Genomic DNA, 18,006 nt, shown 5'->3' on the forward strand with positions numbered 1-18,006 from the left:
AAATTTCCACTTTATTATGCCAAATAAGCCTCTGGCCAGGGTTGTTCATACCAGAATCCCATTAACTCATTAACTAGTGACTTGGGGTTCCTGTTTAATGATGTTTGCAGTGATGTCCCTTAAGTAATATTTCTTGTGTGTCTCTGTGGTTCCCAAGGTCTCCTTAAATGATCACACTCAGCCATAGACAGGGCCATTTAATTCAATAAACACTGAAGGCCTATAGTGTGCAAAGCAAACTGCTGGTCCAGCAGGGCTACAAAGCTGTATGAGTGGGGGGCTCCTGCCTTTTAGAAATTCAAGTTATCTCAATCTGGGTAATCGCTAATCCAGAGCACTCCAGAACTTTTGGAGAAGCGTTTGGGTGTTGAAGAAGTTTCCCATGTCCTGCCAGCTCTTGATCTCTTTTTACCCCAATACCTTTATCCAGTTTTGGATCAGACTTATTAAACATTAGTCTTCACACATCTGGTTTAAATGAATAGCCAAAGGGAAGTATTAATTTAAGGAGTATATGTGCAAGTAAGATCAACACTTGTGAGCTATAAGGAGCCTTGGAGACCACCTAAGACCCAGTCTTATGCACAGGTGGTGAAGTTTGTGTCCTCCAACAGAGGCTGTGACCCTACTTCTTCTCTCCATCCTCTGTTTCCATATTGCACACAGCACCCAGTTTTTTGGTGTCCGTTTTCACCAGCTGGAAAAAGATAATGACAACAGTGCAGAGTTGCCAGCTTTGGTAATTCTAGTTCCTGGAATCAAGGACAGGAAGCCTTTGTTATTTGCACACCCTAACTTTTCTAGCTTCTATTGAATAAATCACTTAACTGTCAGCTAATTACAGTGTCGGAAAGTTTACCTCATTCATCTTTTTATGGCACCTCTTAATGGAAGACTCTGGAGATTAAAACTCTTGACAATTTCCATGACATAAAAAAGGAAAGCTGACCTAGAGAAAGATGGGACAAAAGATGAACATTCGGGAAATTTTCTGCAGCAGTGGGATCTGCAACAGTAGCCTATTTAAAGTCGTGTAATTTGAACACTTGAAGTCCTGAAAAATGACAGGAATGTGATTTCCGTAAGAAGCAATACCATTTTACTGAAGGAACTATCATTTTGCACCTACTAACGACCTGGCACTTCCCTGTTCCAGGAGATAACCTGATGAGGAAATCACTATTATTATGTCACTTTACAGATGAAGAAACCGAGGCACAGAGAAAATTAGAGTGCAAGCTCTGACAGCTAGTAAGATGACCCAGAAATGAAACACGAGTTCATCTGGCCACTGCTCCACTGGCCTCACCCCTGCTCTCACCCATCCCTTGACCTTTTCGATTGGACAGCCTAAGTGGGTCGTTTCCCCGCGCTGCCTCGAAGCCCCGCTCCAGGTTCAGGGTCTGCAGTGCAGAGCGGGTCCTTCTCTCCTCGGCCGCCTAGGGTCAGACGCCCCAGGGTCCCGGGGAGCTGCGCCCGCATCCCGCAGCCCTGGAAGCGCGCCCCCGCGGACGGCGGGAACGCGGGAGCGGCGCGCACGTGCCGCCGGGAAGAGGCCGCCCGGCCGCGCCAAGATGGCGGCGGCCGCGGCCGCAGCGGCGACGGTTGGCGGCGGCCCGTGAGGCGGGCGGGGCCGGCGGCGCGGAGGCGGGGTCCCGGGCGAGCCGCCCTGGGAGGCGGGGGCCGTTTCCATAGCGGCGGCAGGAGGTGTCGCGCCGGGGAACTTCCTGGTTCCCGGGCTCGGCTTCGCCGGGATCCTCTTGGAAGGGAAACAATGGGGCGGAGGGCACTGCGGTAGCCGCCGCCGCGCCGGGACCTGGTCGGCTGCCCCGACTCCCCGCTCTGTCCCCTCCCACAGCCTCCGCCGACGGGACCGGCCGGAGGTAACTTCATTTCCTCATCTCCCACCGCAGGGGGCCGGCCGGCGGCGGCGGCGGTCGCCGGGGTTTCCTCCGGGCAGGGACTAGGGTTGGTCCCGGGGAGCCGGACGCCGCCATTCCCGGCCCCGGGGAGGTGGACGGAGCTACGGCTCCCTGCCTCAGCCCTCGAGGGTCAGGCTCCGGAAACGTGTGCGGGGCGGTGCGGGTGCCCCCTGGAACCTCGATCGTGGGGCTCTGCGGGAATGATTGGCAGGCTGGCGGGCGCCGGGTGGGGGGCGCGGGGGGCGTGTGGGGAGGGTCTGTGGGGGACCGTGAGCAGGGGGACCTGATTGCCGGTGAAGGGGGCGGGGGAGAAGGGGCCGGGGTCTACCAGGTCCTGGGGGAGGGGAGCCCCGCTGCCTCCCCCTCCCCCGCGGAGCGAGCTCCGGTCCCCGGGAGACGTGTCTCCCTCGCAAGTTTCACTTGCGTCCTGCTGAGTCCAAGTGGGCAGGACTGAGGCAAACTCCGTTCTTTTAAATTACTGCCTTCGAGCCGCGGAACTTTGTTTCGACTACGCTGGAGGAGGATGGGGTGAATGAGGGATCTGGAGAGCCTGGAAATCTGTGCGCCTTTGCGAAGTTTGCAAAGTAGTTGAGAGCTAACAGCCGCGTGATGGTGCGGCGAATCGAACTCGCGGGTGTTTTAATGCCAGGAAATTCGAGGAGTCCGTGAATCCACGTTTCTATAAATTGAACGATATTCTATAAATTGGATATTAAGCTCTTTCCGCCCCCCTCTTCTCCCCCATTTTAAATCCACAGTTGCTTTTTAGTGAGTAGACTTGAACAGGAGTGAAATGAGTCCCTTCTGGGACTGGGAGGGATGTTTGAATTGGGGGCAATACCCAGTCGTGGGGAATAATGTGACACAAATGGGGGAAAAAGTGGGGACACGATCCTAAATATTTTGCTTGCTGGAAGAAAGCGATTTTAATCCTGTATTAATCCGTTTATTAATGGAATTAAGTCTCTGGGATACATACTTAGTATTTTGTAGCTCAGAAGAGTTGCACAGCAACTTCAGAGATCATCGTGGCCAGTCCCCCTCACACGTTGAATCTCTGGGAAGTTCTATCAGAGGGAAGTCAGGGTACTTTTTTCTTTTGTGAAGTCATTTTAATAAGAATTAAGCTAGCCAGCATCAAATGAACAGTGGTTTATTTGCTTTTCTCACTCCGTCAGACCCTACAATTAAAAACATTTCTGAGTTTGCTGTTTTTGATAATAAAGTTTGTAAGCATAGTTTATTTAGTTCATGTTTTTACTTAAAACGAATATTGACCCTATATTATAGTCTACCTAGGGAATTGAAATATGTCAACATATAAAAGAAAATATGCTAATAAAAGTATAAATTTTGGGGCGCCTGGGTGGCTCAGTGGGTTAAAGCCTCTGCCTTTGGCTCAGGTCATGATCCCAGGGTCCTGGGATTGAGCCCTGCATGGGGCTCTCTGCTCAGCGGGGAGCCCGCTTCTCCCTCTCTCTGCCTGCCTCTCTGCCTACTTGTGATCTCTGTCTGTCAAATAAATAAATAAAATCTTAAAAAAAAATATATATATATATAAATTTTTAAAAGAAAGCAGGTATTCTCAGTTAACAGACATTCCTTTGCTGATTATATAAAAAATTAGTGAGTCGTCCCACAGGCATTTGAAGGAGCATCTTTTGCCAAACATTAAGAATTTGGGCCCCGAGTCTTGGTGTTTGTGCCTACTTACTGTTTTGATTGAGCCTGTCAGACTCCCTGGTGTACTTGTTTCTGAAAAGGATAGTCCATTATCAGTTTTAACAGTATTTTGATGTGGAATGTCTCCTAGTGAGGACAACTGCCACTGGTTCAAACAAGCCAGTAAATGCAAATGTCAGCCATCTGTTAATTGACGGGTCGTCCCTAGCGTTTTTGGGGAACCAGGACAACTTCCTGGCAGGGCAGATTCCGTCTGGGCCTCTGGTGCCAAGCAGGGTTTGTACTGTCAGTCTTGGTCACCGTGTGCCCATCTATCTCGAATTCCTGTTCTGTGTTGTAGCCTGTGAAGGTTGAAAAAGAGGCCAGTAAATTAGTTAGTGGCAAACTGAAAACAAAATGACTTTGGTTAAAATGGGCTAGGCATGTTAAGATGGTCTGAAGCTGGCAGAAGTCTTTGCCACAACCTTAAAAGTTTGGGAATTGCTACTGCAGTTAGAGAGAAAGAGGCAGGCTATGTGTGCAATTTAACTTTAACCATTCTTGGTTTGTTTTAGTGCAGTGGTATTGTTATCAACAATATTCTAACCACTTATTACCAGCATGTTATCGTTTGTCCCTTCAGGGTGATTTTTGAAAGGCATATTCCATTTAGATAAAATTCACTTTTATTTAGAATCTTTTCCCCCCATTAAAAAGTATCTCACTTTTTACAGTAGAAGTCAATAAAAAGGAATACGAATTTGAAAGAAATCTGTCTTCTACCACATTTCCTTATAGTGCATGGGTGTCACAGTGTGGGAATTAGAGTTGCAAACACTTGGATTCTCGACTTCTATGCCATTTCTATGTAAATAACTTAATTTTTAAGGGCTTGTTTCTTTGTAAAATCGGGGGGAATCATAAATTCGGATTTGTTCATTCAGCAAGGATTTCTCCAGTGCCTGCTGTGTACCTCACCAACCCCTGTTAGGTACCTTGTTTTCAACCACAGGGGGATAAGTCCTTTGAAGTAAAGCACAGGGAGCTGTAAAACCTGTGACTCGGGAACCTAGCCTGACTTGGGGGTGCTGGGGCAAGACTTTCTGAGGGCATGACTTGTAAGAGCTGAAGGATATGGAGGAGTTCATAGGTGAAAAGGGGGGGGGGGTGGGTGGGACACCCAGGATAAGAGAAGAGCACGAACACAGTGCCTGAAGAGACTGTCAGTGGAGGTTAGATAAGGATGCGCGTGTGTAAGTCAGCTCCCCACACAGCTTGGCAGCAACCCCTGTTCCTCATGTAGAGAAGGCTCTTGGCACCGTACTCTAGCCATCTGAACGGGGGCCTCAGTCTTGTCCGCAGCCATTATGGAAAGGGCTGACTGCCCAGTTGACTCTAGCCACAGTAGACCTGCAAATGAGACTCTGTACACTTAGGTGTCTAGTTTTTTAAACTCTGGCATCATTCACTTGTGAGTTTCTGTATCTGAAAGACGGAAATTAAATGTTGAATAAGATTCTTTGATTTCTTTACAGAGATACTATATGGTAGGAATATAGCATTTTGATTTAAATTTGCTAGCATTGTTTCTTGGGAAGAGCTTAGGCTACCTTACTTAAAATATCTACTTCTCCCAAAATGATAGTAGTAATCCATCCTAAAATGAAATATATTTATTAAGTGGCAGGTAGTTTCATTTGCCTATAGGAAGATCCGGAGTGACTAGAATTTCATATCTTGTTTGCTTTTGTGTTTTTGGCACTAAGTAGATGTTTAGTTATTCTCTGGTAGAGGTACCTGTTGCACCTGTGTCTTGCTGACATTTGGGGGTGTGTAGAAAAAGTTGTAATTGTATCCTGGTATTTTCCTCTCACTAAAATAACAGGTGAATTAAAAAAATATTAGAGTACTATTTTTCATGAAATAAGTGAAAGAACATTGTTTTTAAGTTTCTTAATATATTAATTTCAGTAATTTTATATAGGTCAGTAGTGGCAAATTAATATTTTATTATGGAATTAATGCAGTATTTATAAGCTAGTTGGCTCCCCGGGGTTTTTGTTCCCCTTCCCTTTTATTCAGTTTGGACATTTTAATGCTTGTTAGCATATCTGTAGTAAGATCAGAAAAGAGAAGGCGAAGTAAGATTTTGAGAAGTCAGACACAGTGGGAAGAAATTGAATAGATGTGGTTAAAATTTATAAGAGTTAGGTATATATACATTGGCCAGGTAGTTCTGTGTCTTTTGCTTATGACTTATAAAAATGAATTGGCATACAATAACTGTTGACATTAATGTTTACAAATTTTAAAAAATCTATTTGTCTTTCCTGTTTTTGTGTTTCTTTTTTCTCATTTTAGCTTTGTTTTTGGTTTGAGAGGAGAGTGCATGGGTACAAGTGGGGGAGCAGGGGCTGAGGGAGAGGGACAGAAAGAATCCCAAGCAGGCTCCACAGTCACTGTGGAACCAGATGTGGGGCTCAGTCTCATGACTCAGATCGTGACCTGAGCCGAAATCAAGAGTCACTTACCTGACTGAGCCACTCAGGCGCCTCTAGATTGTCTTTATAAAAATGATTATTTCATTTACCTCTTTTTTATTAGCTTGGGATTTTGTATTCCTTTGCTGTTCCTTAAGTGTTTGACTGAGAAATTCTAATATGTTTTCTCAGCTTATCAGAGTGTAGTATTAATTGAGACTTCCCCTTTTTTCCAGCAAATGAACCACTTTAAAACATTTAATTTTCTTTCTTCTTTCTTTTAACCTATTTCATTGTTACCATGTTTTAAAATGCATATATATTTTAAACCCCAAAGATGTATTTTTTACACTGTCATTATTCAGTTAGACTTACTTCATTTTCTTTTCCTTTTCTTTTCCTTCATTCCTTCTCGTGTTACCGACCTTCCAATTGAAATAATTTTCCTTCTGCCTGAAGAATACCCTTTAGTGTTTACTTTAAAGTAGGTATTGTGTTGACAAATTTTCAAACTTTTTATTTGAGAATGTTTTTATTTCACCTTCATTCTTGAGAGATACATTTTGCTAGGTATAGAATTCTAGAGTAGAGGGGCGCCTGGGTGGCTCGGTGGGTTAAGCCTCTGCCTTTGGCTCAGATCATAATCTCAGGGTCCTGGGATTGAACCCTATATCAGGTTCTTTGCTCAGCAGGGAGCCTGCTGCCCCCTCCCCCCCCCGCGCCTACTTGCGATCTCTGTGAAATAAATAAATAAAATTCTTTAAAAAAAAAAAGAATTCTAGAGTAGAGATACATACATACATTTAGTTATGTATTAGTCCTTTGGAGAAGAGATTATTCTCTAATATTTGGCCTTGTTTCTATTGACAGGTCACTTATAGTTTATCACTTCTTTATTGGTAATATGTTTCTTTCTCAGGCTATTTTTGAGATTGTCTTTTTGTCTTTGGATTTCAAGTAATCTTGTCTTGCTTGGGGTGTATACCTTTTGGTGGTGCGTCTGGATGTCTTTCATCAGTTTTGGATGGTTCTTGGCTATCTCTTCAAATACTGCTTCTTCCCCATTCTCTTGCTTACTCTTTAAGTTAGTCTTTACCTCAGTCTAAGCTGCTCTAAATGTTACTCTCCAGGTTCTTAATTTTGGTTAATTGTATTTTGCAGAATTTTGTAGAATTCCAGTTTGGTTCCTTTTAAAATATGCCATGCCGCTTTCATAATTTCTAATTCCCTTTTCAAAATTTTCAGGCTTTGCACATTATCTCTTTGAACAGAGTAAGCTATCCCATAAGTTTTGTCTGTGATCTTTTATTTTATTGAGGGTCTTATCTCCCTACGTGCCTGCTTATCTTTGATTGCATACTGTTTATCCTATTTGAAGAGATATTTCCAGAAGTAATTACAGATTTAGGTAAAGATTTTTCTGTTGCTTTTGCCTGGCACTTGGGATTACCTTTATTCAAACTGAGGTCTTTTTGTGTCTGTGGAAGGACTGGTTTAGTTTACTTTTGTGTTATCTCTTCTGGGATTCAGCTTTTTGGGGTCTTATTCCAAAGCAGGGGATGGCTCCCTTGGTGGATCTTGTACTCTGACATTTTGTCTTCCTTCCAGTTTTTTGATTAGGCAAACATTTCCAGGAGCGAAGAAACATTTCCACGGCACCCCAGGGTGCCGTGCTCCTCTCTATTCTCTTGGACTGTGCCTGGTAATTCCTTATTACCACATCAGTTCTTTGATTACCATCCTACCCCACTTTTTTTTTTTTAAGGTTTTATTTATTTATTTATTTGACAGAAAGAGCACAGAGGGAGGCAGAGCAGCAGGCAGGGGGAGAGGGAGAAGCAGGCTTCCTGCTGAGCAGAAAGCCCAACATGGGGCTCAGTCCCAGGACCCCGAGATCATGACCTGAGCTGAAGGCAGTCACTTAACCGACTGAGCCACCCAGGTGCCCCCCACCCCACTTTTTAAATTAAGGTATCATATACATATTATAATGTGCACTAATCTTAAATGTATACCCTAAAGGATTTTTATAAATGTAATGAAATGTATAATCGTACCCAGTTGCTCAGTATGTAGAACATTTTTTGCCACCCCAGAAGGCCCTGTCACACTCCTTCCCCATCCATAGCACCTTCCTTCCCTGCCTCAGGTAACAATTACTCCGTTTTCTATCACCATAGACTAGTTTTGCATTTTTGGTTTTCCAGTCAAAATAGTATCACACGGTATGTTCTATTCTCTTGTGTCTGATCTAGCTTTTATCATTCAGCATTGTATAGTATCAATGAAATTTAGCTATGTTGTTGCACATAGCAGTAGTGTTTCTCTTTTGTTGCCCTGTACTTGCTCTAGTTACTGTGGCACCTAAAAAATTGCCCCAAAACTCAGTGATGTAAGCAGAGACAACATTTATGTTCTGCCCAACGCTGTAATTTGGGCAGTGCTTGTCTTAGCCTCGTTTGGTTTCAAGTTGGGCTGCTCGAAGGTTGGGCCTAATAGTGTTTGAAGGTTTGCTCACATGTCTGCTGGTTGATGACATAACACCTAAATGTGGCCTGAATGTGCTCGCAGCTCGGTGGCAGCATTCCAAGGGCCCGTCCTGCACCAGCGTGCAGTGGGGAGAGGGGTGGAGGGCCCATGAGCCAGACAGACGCTAGATTGCCTCTTATAACGTGGCTTTGAAGCTTAATGCAGTTCTCCTTCCATTGTGGTCTATTCTTTGAGGCAGTTAGGAGCCTGCCTAGGTTTAAAGAGAGGTGAAGTCGACTGTCCCTCTTGATGGGGAGAGTTGAGATTCTGGAAGAGCATGTGAGACCAGAAACACTGTAGTCACCATTATTGGAAAATATAGTGTGCCATGGGAGTAGCCTCATATGCAAATCTGTCACAGTTTATCCGTTCTGCTTTCAGTAGGCATTTCCATTATTTCCAGTTTTGGGCCATTACAGTAAGGCAGTTGTGAGTACTCTTCTATGTGTATTTTGTTTGATTTATGCACTTCCTTCTTTTGGAAGTATCCTTGGGTATGGCACTTTTGAGTAATGAGTAGATATAATTTAGCTTCTGTAGTTATTATCAGTTTTTCAAAGTGGTTACGCCATTTAATATCCTCTGATATTTTTAAGAATCAATATATATATAGGGGCACCTGGGTGGCTCAGTGGGTTAAAGCCTGTGTCTTCGGCTCGGGACATGATCCCAGGGTCCTGGGATCGAGCCCCACATCGGGCTCTGCTCAGCAGGGAGCCTGCTTCCTCCTCTCTCTCTCTCTGCCTGTCTCTCCGCCTACTTGTGCTCTCTGTCTGTCAAATAAATAAAATCTTAAAAAAAAAAAAAAAGAATTAATATATATATATATTTGTCTAGCTTTTTTTTTTTTTAAGATTTTATTTATTGATTTGTCAGCGAGAGGGAGCACAAGCGGGGGAGCAGCAGGCAGAGGGAGAAGCAGGCTTCCTGCTGAGCAGGGAGCCCAATACCGGACTCGATCCCAGGACCCTGGGATCATGACCTGAGCCGAAGGCAGACACTTAACTGACTGAGCCACGCAGGTGTCCCTTTGTCTAGCTTTTTAATTTGTCTTTAAAGCAAGAAGATTGGTGTGTAATATGTGGTCTAGCTTTGTTGGAAATATAGGTCCCTTATCTTTCGCTTTCCCAGCCAAATGCTTAATTATTAGAAAATGGGGCCTAGGTAGAATAGTCTGATTGTGAAGTAACAGTAGCAGTAATTTTTAAAGAAGCATTTTAGAATATGTATTCAAATTAGTGCTATTTATAGCTAGCATTAGTGGGCCATCTGCATTAATTGCTAAAGAGAAATTTCTGAAATTTCTTTTTACAATTTGCTTTCTGGGACTATTGAGTCCCATTCCTCAACTTACATCACATTTTGTTTTGCATCCAATGCTATATCATGAGTTCAAATTCTAAACTCATTCACCAGACTTGCTTGGGAAATATTTTTCAATTGCACAAAATTTTTCCTACAAAATTTATAATCTGCCATCACAAAGGATTGCCAGAAGAATGCCATCCAGGTTCTTCCCTCAAACTCAGGGTTACTTCTGACTACTTCACTATTAATAGTCATTTTAACTTTTCCAAGTGTTATTTGAATCTTTGAATCTGATTTGCTTGCTCGCTCTTTCTTTCAACCAACATTTTAGACCAGTTTGTTTCAGCTCATACCTGGTTTTCTGCAATAATTTATTGATTGATCCTACTAATAATAATGTTTAGGAAGTTAGAATTCTCCTAGTTATTCATTGAATCAAGATTAGTTTTTAGGTCATAAATCTTACAGTGTTAGAGAGAGAACTTGGGGTGCCTGGGTGGCTCAGTGGGTTAAGCCTCTGCCTTCGGCTCAGGTCATGGTCTCAGGGTCCTGGGATGGAGCCCCGCATCGGGCACCTGCTCAGCAGGGAGCCTGCTTGCCACTCGCTGTCTGCCTGCCTCTCTGCCTACTTGTGATCTCTGTCTGTCAAATAAATAAATAAAATCTTTAAATTAAAAAAAAAAAGAATGAGAACTTAAAAATCATTTCAACTTGGGGTGCCGGGGTGGCTTAGGTGGTTAAGCATCTCTTAATTTTGGCTTGGGTCATGATACTGAGTTGTGAGATGGAGCCCTGTGTCCTGTTGCCTGCTCAGCATGGAGTCTGCTTGAGCTTCTTTCCTCCCTCTTATCCCCCCACCCCCGCCCCCTGCCACCCTTCCCCACACTTGTGTGTGCTCTCTGAAATAAGTAAATAAAAAAGGTTTTATTTACTTATTTGAGAGAGAGAGAGAGAGAGCATGAGCAGGGGGAGGGGCAGAGAGAGAAGCGGACTCCCTGCCGATTGGGGACGCCATGTGGAGCTCCATCCCTGAACTCTGGGATCAGGACCTGAGCCAAAGGCAGATGCTTAACTGACGCCACCCAGGCGCCCCTACATAAATGAAATCTTAAAAAATATCATTTCAACTTATTTACTTAATAATAAGACCTGAATAAAGCTGAGTCAGTAGTAGTTTATAAAAAATATTTAGTTTACCAAATCATTCTTTCATGCATAATCCCTTGACAATCTTGAGTGGTAGGTGGGTTAGAAATTTTAACTCTATTTCACAGATGAAGACACTCTTGGAGCAATGAAGTGACTTGATCTAAAGTCCTAGAGCTGGTTAACGGCAGAGTTGTGCCTCTTGCATCTAGGACTTCTTACATGTTGAGTGATTTTTCTTGCAAGGCTCACAATCTGTTGAATTCCGATTTTATTGACTACATGAATTTTTCTCTCTTCAACTTTCAGTATTTACATTTTATGGCTCATAAATTTACTCATTTTCATTCAGCACAGGGTCTTTGCATGACCTGAAGCTCTTCACTCCAGTTTCCCCCACAGTACTTTTGTCCTGGTTATGTTTTGTTAGTGGTAGGATGGCTGGGACCGGGTTTGTCTTGATTTTTTTTTTTTTTTTATCTCAAGCCCCTTGAGAAGTTTTTGCATATTGTCTAGCTGAGTAAGTATTTATTGAATGGATGGATGGATTCTTGTATTTAGAATCTAACTGGAGATAGTTTGGAATTTTTAGCTGACTTTTTAAAATGGTGCTGGGCCTCTGAAAATCAGATATATTGTATCCTTCATTTTAGCTTTTATCTGCAGAGCTCAGGCATTATGTGCAGTTCTGATAGTATGTATCAACTGCATTAAGTAAATACAACATGTGAACAAATTAAAAGCTTCTTTTGAAAGGTTCTCCCTCTGTAACTATAGGTAAGGAAGTTTGGGAAAGGACTTTCGTTTTTCTAAATATCTAGAAATTGACCTGTTTACCAGTGTATAGCTACTAGAATTTGATAAGTCCTTCTGGAAACCTAACTGGAATTCTACCTGCAGAAGGGGAAATTAGACCTCCTTCTTATCTGATGCTTCATTAACATACATGTGTAAACAAACCAAGGAAATCAAATGATTTCACATTATGCCTATCTCATTCTCGATCTTATTAGCAGGAAATATGTTGTTGATTTAGTGAGTAGGATAAACAAACCTCCTTTCACTCTAGTGATGATGGAAGATTCCCTTTACTTCTCTTGAGCTGGGAAACTATTTAAAGCTGTTCAAATTTAGCTTTGTGTTTCAGGGGATATAAATTGTAGAAAGAACACTTCTTATAGAATGACCAAGAATTGGCCAAGTACAGTGGGGAGACTTTCTGCGTCAGTAAATGATGAGTTTAATACTAACTGAAGTTCTTACTTTATCCGAGTGAGAAGGCATTACCTGGGAATTTTGCCTCGACATACATTTGAACTAATGAACTGTGAATCTGAATTAAGAAAGAAAGGTAGTGGAATTACTGTGTTGTAAGTGCCACAGGGATAGGATCTTTGTTCTGCTCTTGGCTGTGTCTCCAGAGCCTAGAACACTGCCTGGCTCATAATAGCTGCTCAGTAAATATTTATTGAAGTAATAGTAAACTTATGTATTATTTATGTGTTTTAAATTTAAAAACCTAACATAAATCATTTAAAGTTTATAGGCCTCTGGGAACTAAATTTAAATTGGTTGATGCATCATTTTTGATAATTCTTGCTGTGAGAAAGTTGCATAAAGTATAATGCTGAGCACTCATTCACTCCCTGTCATTAAATTTTCTTGTGACATTTAAAAATGGATATCTGAAAAAAAATAAATAAAAATGGATACATGCAAGTCTATTATTTTATAATATTATATATATATTATTATTATATGTTATATTTAAATATAAATTAACAGTGGTTCATTTAGTCCATCCCTTATTATTGGACATTTAAGTTGTTTGTAATTTTTTTTTTTTTTTTTTTTTTTTTTTTTGCTGTTACAAATAATGGCTCAATGAAGAAAAATTTCTTAAGCTCTTTCTTGGGATGGCAGTTCAACACATAGCAATGTTGCAAAACAGGATCTAGGAATTTCTACTAGAAAATGAATTTGGATTGTACAACTCTGAAGGTGAGATCAGAAGCTTTAGTGATCAGACAGCTGAGTTCAGCCAGCACAAATGGTAACAATTCTTTTCTGCTTTTAAGTGTGGATAATGTATAATCATCAGTCTGCACAGGAAAGCTCTCTTGCAATTACTAGTAGAGCTGCCTACCACTTGGTATTGTCTTAGCTTTTAGAGAATGAATGAGTCACTACAACTCTTTCTACCTCTTAATTATAGTTTAAAGATCATAAATGCATTTAACTCCTTTATATAGGTGAGTACACATGTTATGTGACCTTTTCTTTCTTTCTTTGAGAGAGAGAGAGTGAGAGAGAGAGAGAGAGAGAGAATGAGCAGGGGAGGGGCAGAGGCAGAGAGAGAAGGGCTCCCCACTGAGCAGGGAGCCTGATGCAGGGCATACTCCCAGGACCCTGGTCATGACCTGAGCTGAAGGCAGGCACTTAATGGATTGAGCCACCCAGGCGCCCCATGTTGTGTTACTTTTATTTATAATTATTTCACTTATGTATTTTATTGGAAAATTTTTGCTTTTTTATATGGAAATATCATAAAATATTATGTTTATACAAAAAACTATGTGTAAGATGTGTTGCATAATGGTGTCTGTACTATCTGATCCTTCAACTTAAGTGATAGGAGAACATGATCAGTACCCTCTAGGATCGCATCTCTGCTTCTCCTCTATCCCACTATTTGTCCTGAGGAAACCAGCAGCCTCAACATTCAGGTCTAACATTCTCTTGCTTTTCTGTTAAAGTATATGTATGTATGTCCCTAAACAACTTATTGTTAATTTTATGTATTTTGGAAATTCATGTAAATGGTATCACTGTGTGTGTGTGTGTATATGTTCATAAATTTAGTGAGTAAAGTTTTCTAGTAAAACTAAAACTCACAAATTGAATTTACATTTAAAGTTAATGTCCTTATTCTTTGTATTAGTCATCATTTGCAGTAATAATGCTCTGTAACAAACCACTGCAAAATTCCAGTAGTGTAAAATGACACACATTTTTTTTTTAGCTTATGGGTTTGGCAGTCTCTGCTAGGTGTGGCTGGGTTTGTCTATAAGCTGTGGGGTGGGTTTGGTTATGTGCTAGGTGTCTACTCATTCTAGGACCAGTGGCTATCTGGGGTGCGTGGTCGGAGAGCAAGAGAACTCAGACAAGCACAGTGCTCTTAGAATCTCCACTTAGGACCAGTGCAGTGTCAGTCCAACATGTGTATGGTCAGGTCCCCAAATCCATGAGGTGGGGAGTATATGCCCCTCCTGGGGAAGCCACAGCAAGAGCGGTGGGGGAAGGAAGACAAAGGAACAAAAGACAGTGTCTGCCATATCTTCCTCCTGAATAACAGCATAAAAACTTGGGATATTTCCATTCTTATTACCTCCCTTCTAGATTACATGCTGTTGGTCAGTACTTTAACTCCTTTGTTTTTGTTTTTTTTTTGTTTTTTTTGTTTTGTTTTGTTTTTGGTAACTCCTAATTTAGAAATCATACCTCTAATATTTGTTTGCGTTTAGTCATGTTTACAGTTTTTTTTTCACCATTCTTTCCTGTATTTCACTCCTCTTTGGCCTCATTTTCCTACTTTGTGACTATAGTTTTGGAAGCATCCTTACCGAGGATCTGTTTACTATATATTCCCTCGGTTGGTATCTGAAATTTTCATTATTTTGTCATTTTTCTTGAAAAGATAGTTTAGCTGAGTATATAATTATAGTTAATATTTCTTCCTCTTAGAACTTTGAAGATAATATTCTAGTGTCTTCTGGCTCCTGTTGCAGTTAATAAATCAGGTGTAAGTCTGTTGCTTTGTAAGCATTCTGTCTTTTGTTTCTGGTTGCTTTTAAGAACTCTTTGTATTTGATGTTTCACAGTTTCGCAATGCTATCTCTCAGGGTCAGTTTCCATTTTATTTATACTTTCTGGAATTTGCTGAACTTGAGTCTGTACATTAGTATCTTTCATCAGTTCAGGAAAATTCTTAGCTGTTCTCTTTTTGCAGATTATTACTCCCTTATTCTTAATGTTCTTTTTCTAAAACTCCACTTAGATATACATATTAGATGTTTTAATTTATTTTTCATATCCCTTAATCTTCCTTTATGTTTTTTATCTTTCTTTGTTGGATTTTGGGTAATTTTAGATCTGTCTTCCGGTTCAGGGGCATCTGGCAGGCTTAGTTGGGAGACCATGTGACTCTTGATCCATGGATTGTGAATTTGAGCCCTGTGTTGAGTATAGAGATTCCAACAAAAATAAATAAACTTAAAAAAAATAGTTATCAGATTTATCATCTAGTTCATTAATTCTCTGTTTAGCAGAACCTACTTTGCTGAACTTGTCTGTTGAGGTTTAATTTTAGTTATCCTGTTTTTCACCCGATTCTTTTCCTAATCTGTTGCCTTCTTTTTTGCTCATATTTTCCATTTCCTATTGTATTTTGAAACATTACTGTCCTTTCCTTTTTAACTATTTGTGATTACTTAATTCTCTTGAATCTTGCTTATGCCTGTTTTTAAAAGTTAGAGCTAATTTTTACTGTAACTCTATCTGTGGAAATGCTTGTGAGACCTGGCCTAAGAATGCTTTCTCCCGGAAAGAATTTGTGGTTGAGGACACTGTTAAATCAGGGTGACTTGATCTCTAGGCTTGAGACTTTTATAACATGCAAGTGTATGGATTTGAACTTGAAATTTATATGAAGTTTGATTTTGGTTACAGATCTACAGTGAATTCTCCCTTCCCCTTGCCCAAATACAAATAAACCTAGACTCAGGAGAAAATTCTCCTTCAGCCTTCCTTTGGGGCAGATTTTTTTTTTTTTTTCATAGTTTATTCTTTTTATTGAAGATGTAGTTCTTCAGGGGCAGGCTTTATATGCTTAACTGTAGTCTGACTTCCCATGTTGTACAGTGTCAAGCTTTGACTTTGTCCCATGCATGACTGTCAACACTGAAAGCCCTTCTGCATTGTCCAATAGAATTTTCTGTGATAATGGAAATGTTACATATCTCTGCTAATACAGCAACCAGTAGCCACATTAGAAATCCTGTAGTATGACAAAGGAATGGAATTTTAAATTTTACATGGTGTTAATGAATTTAAATTTCAAAAGTTATGTGTGGCTAGTGGCTACAGTGTTGGACAGTGCAGCTTGGTTATGGGAGATTGTCAAATGCCTCTAAGGCCGTTGCTGGCAACCTTGCCTACTGATTCTCTTTTGTGCTCCTGTTCATTTTTTTGGTCTCTAAGGATTTCTCTTAGTTGCTTATGAGCTTTGCTATGCACTTAAAAGAATAAACCTTGTATTTTATAAAGTATGTTTGATGTCATGTCACAAGAGGGTTGGTTCCCAGTCCATTTGGATGCGAGAATCTCGGACACAAATACCTGACAACTGTATTTTTAGTTGGAGAGGTACTTATCTTGAATGATAAAAATTGGAAAGTTCACAGTAGAGTAGTGGAAGTTCTTCAAATGGAAACTGACCATGAAGTTAAAAATTGTGAGGAAGGATTAAATAAATACTTCTTTGCTGTCCTTATTCTACCAAAAATTTAAAGATGCTGAAAAAGTGGAGCTGTGGCTAAAGTTTTTAAAGTCTTACATATCATCTTTACCTTCTTGGTGTGAGTAAGTATTTTACTTATACAAGAGCACTTGGATGAAGTGGTATATATATTTAATTTGGAATTATTTTGCAGATGGACGGAAAAACCCAAATGAACTTGACAGATTGTAGGGAGTGGTAGTGGTTAAGGGATAAGAAAGGACTTTGACATTCATTCAGTGCTGAAAGTATTTGTTTCACTTCTGGTTCTAACAGGGCCTGTATTAGGTATTTAATTGGGGGGATTTACAAAAAATCAAAAAATGAGTCCTAGCTATTTCTTAGGTAGACAGTTAGTCCAGTACTTTATAACTGTGTGGTTGGTTTTGATGTTGATTAATAAAAAATGCCTAGATTGTTTTTAAGTCTTTTTAGAAATTTATTTGTTAGACAGAGAGGGAGAGAGAGGGAACTCGCATGCACAAGCAGAGAAGCAGGTTCCCCGCTGAGCAGAGCGCCTGATGTGGGACTGATCCTAGGACCCTGGGATCATGACCTGAGCCGAAGGCGGACGCTGTAACCGACTGAGCTGCCCAGGCACCTCTAAAAAACACCTAGATTCTTCGTAATAAATTTCTGTTATTTTAGGATTTGCTTTGTGCTTTTGGAGCCATAGGTACGTTGGATTTTTTTAATTTGTATTTTTTTATTGTGGTGAAATATACGTAAGATTTAACATTTTAACCTTTTTTAAGTGCCCAGTTCAGTGGTATTAAGCACATTTACATTGATGTACAACCATCTCTATCCATTTCCAGAACTTTTCTCCTCTTCCCGAACTGAAATTCTGTCCCCATTAAACACCGACTCCCATTTTCCCCACCCCCAGCTTCTGGCAGTCACCATTGCACTTCCTGTCCCTGAATTTGACTTTTTGAGGTGCCTCATGTAAGTGGAATAATAGGATGTTCATCTTACATATGAATGGCTTATTTCACTTAGCATAATTGTTCTCAAGATTAAATTGGATTTTCTAAAATTATAATTTGTGATGAGAGTGAAAGAATGGAGAATCCATCAGCTTGTAGTGGACATTGACATTCTTGTGTATTTCTTTCAGTAGGAGAAGTTCGTCAACAATCAAGTAAGTTACTGTGAGTTTGGTCTCCTGAAAGAATATTATTAGAAACAATAGAATGTGATACCATATGTTGTGGTTCATAATTCTGTTCAATTTAAGTTTTAACATAATTAACATAGGGACTGCTGAGCTAGTTCTAGAATAGATTATCTGGTGTTATAAAAAGCAGAAGTCCTTTCAGATCCTTTGGGAGGTTTTAACTGTCCAAAAGTATCAGAAATTATTTTTAGGTCATGTAGTGCCTGCAATAAGGAAAAGGAT

General features: G+C 40.7%; 1 protein-coding gene and 1 pseudogene across 1 annotated transcript in view; one reads left to right on the forward strand and one right to left on the reverse strand.

Annotated features, from left to right (window-relative positions):
* Positions 1–1,396: 1,396 nt before the first annotated feature.
* Positions 1,397–1,997, reverse strand: LOC116881711 (annotated as a pseudogene).
* Positions 1,998–7,988: 5,991 nt separating this feature from the next.
* USP6NL (USP6 N-terminal like) overlaps positions 7,989–18,006 on the forward strand; it is a 157,843-nt gene continuing 147,825 nt past the window's right edge. Inside the window, exon 1 of the mRNA XM_032881607.1 lies at positions 7,989–8,006. The gene's annotated coding sequence lies outside the window, so the exon portion shown is untranslated. The remainder of the gene's footprint in view (positions 8,007–18,006) is intronic.

The sequence above is a fragment of the Lontra canadensis genome, unplaced genomic scaffold (genome assembly GCF_010015895.1).
Source record: "Lontra canadensis isolate GAN:19392208 unplaced genomic scaffold, GSC_riverotter_1.0 scaffold76, whole genome shotgun sequence".
Taxonomy (NCBI): Eukaryota; Metazoa; Chordata; class Mammalia; order Carnivora; family Mustelidae; genus Lontra; species Lontra canadensis.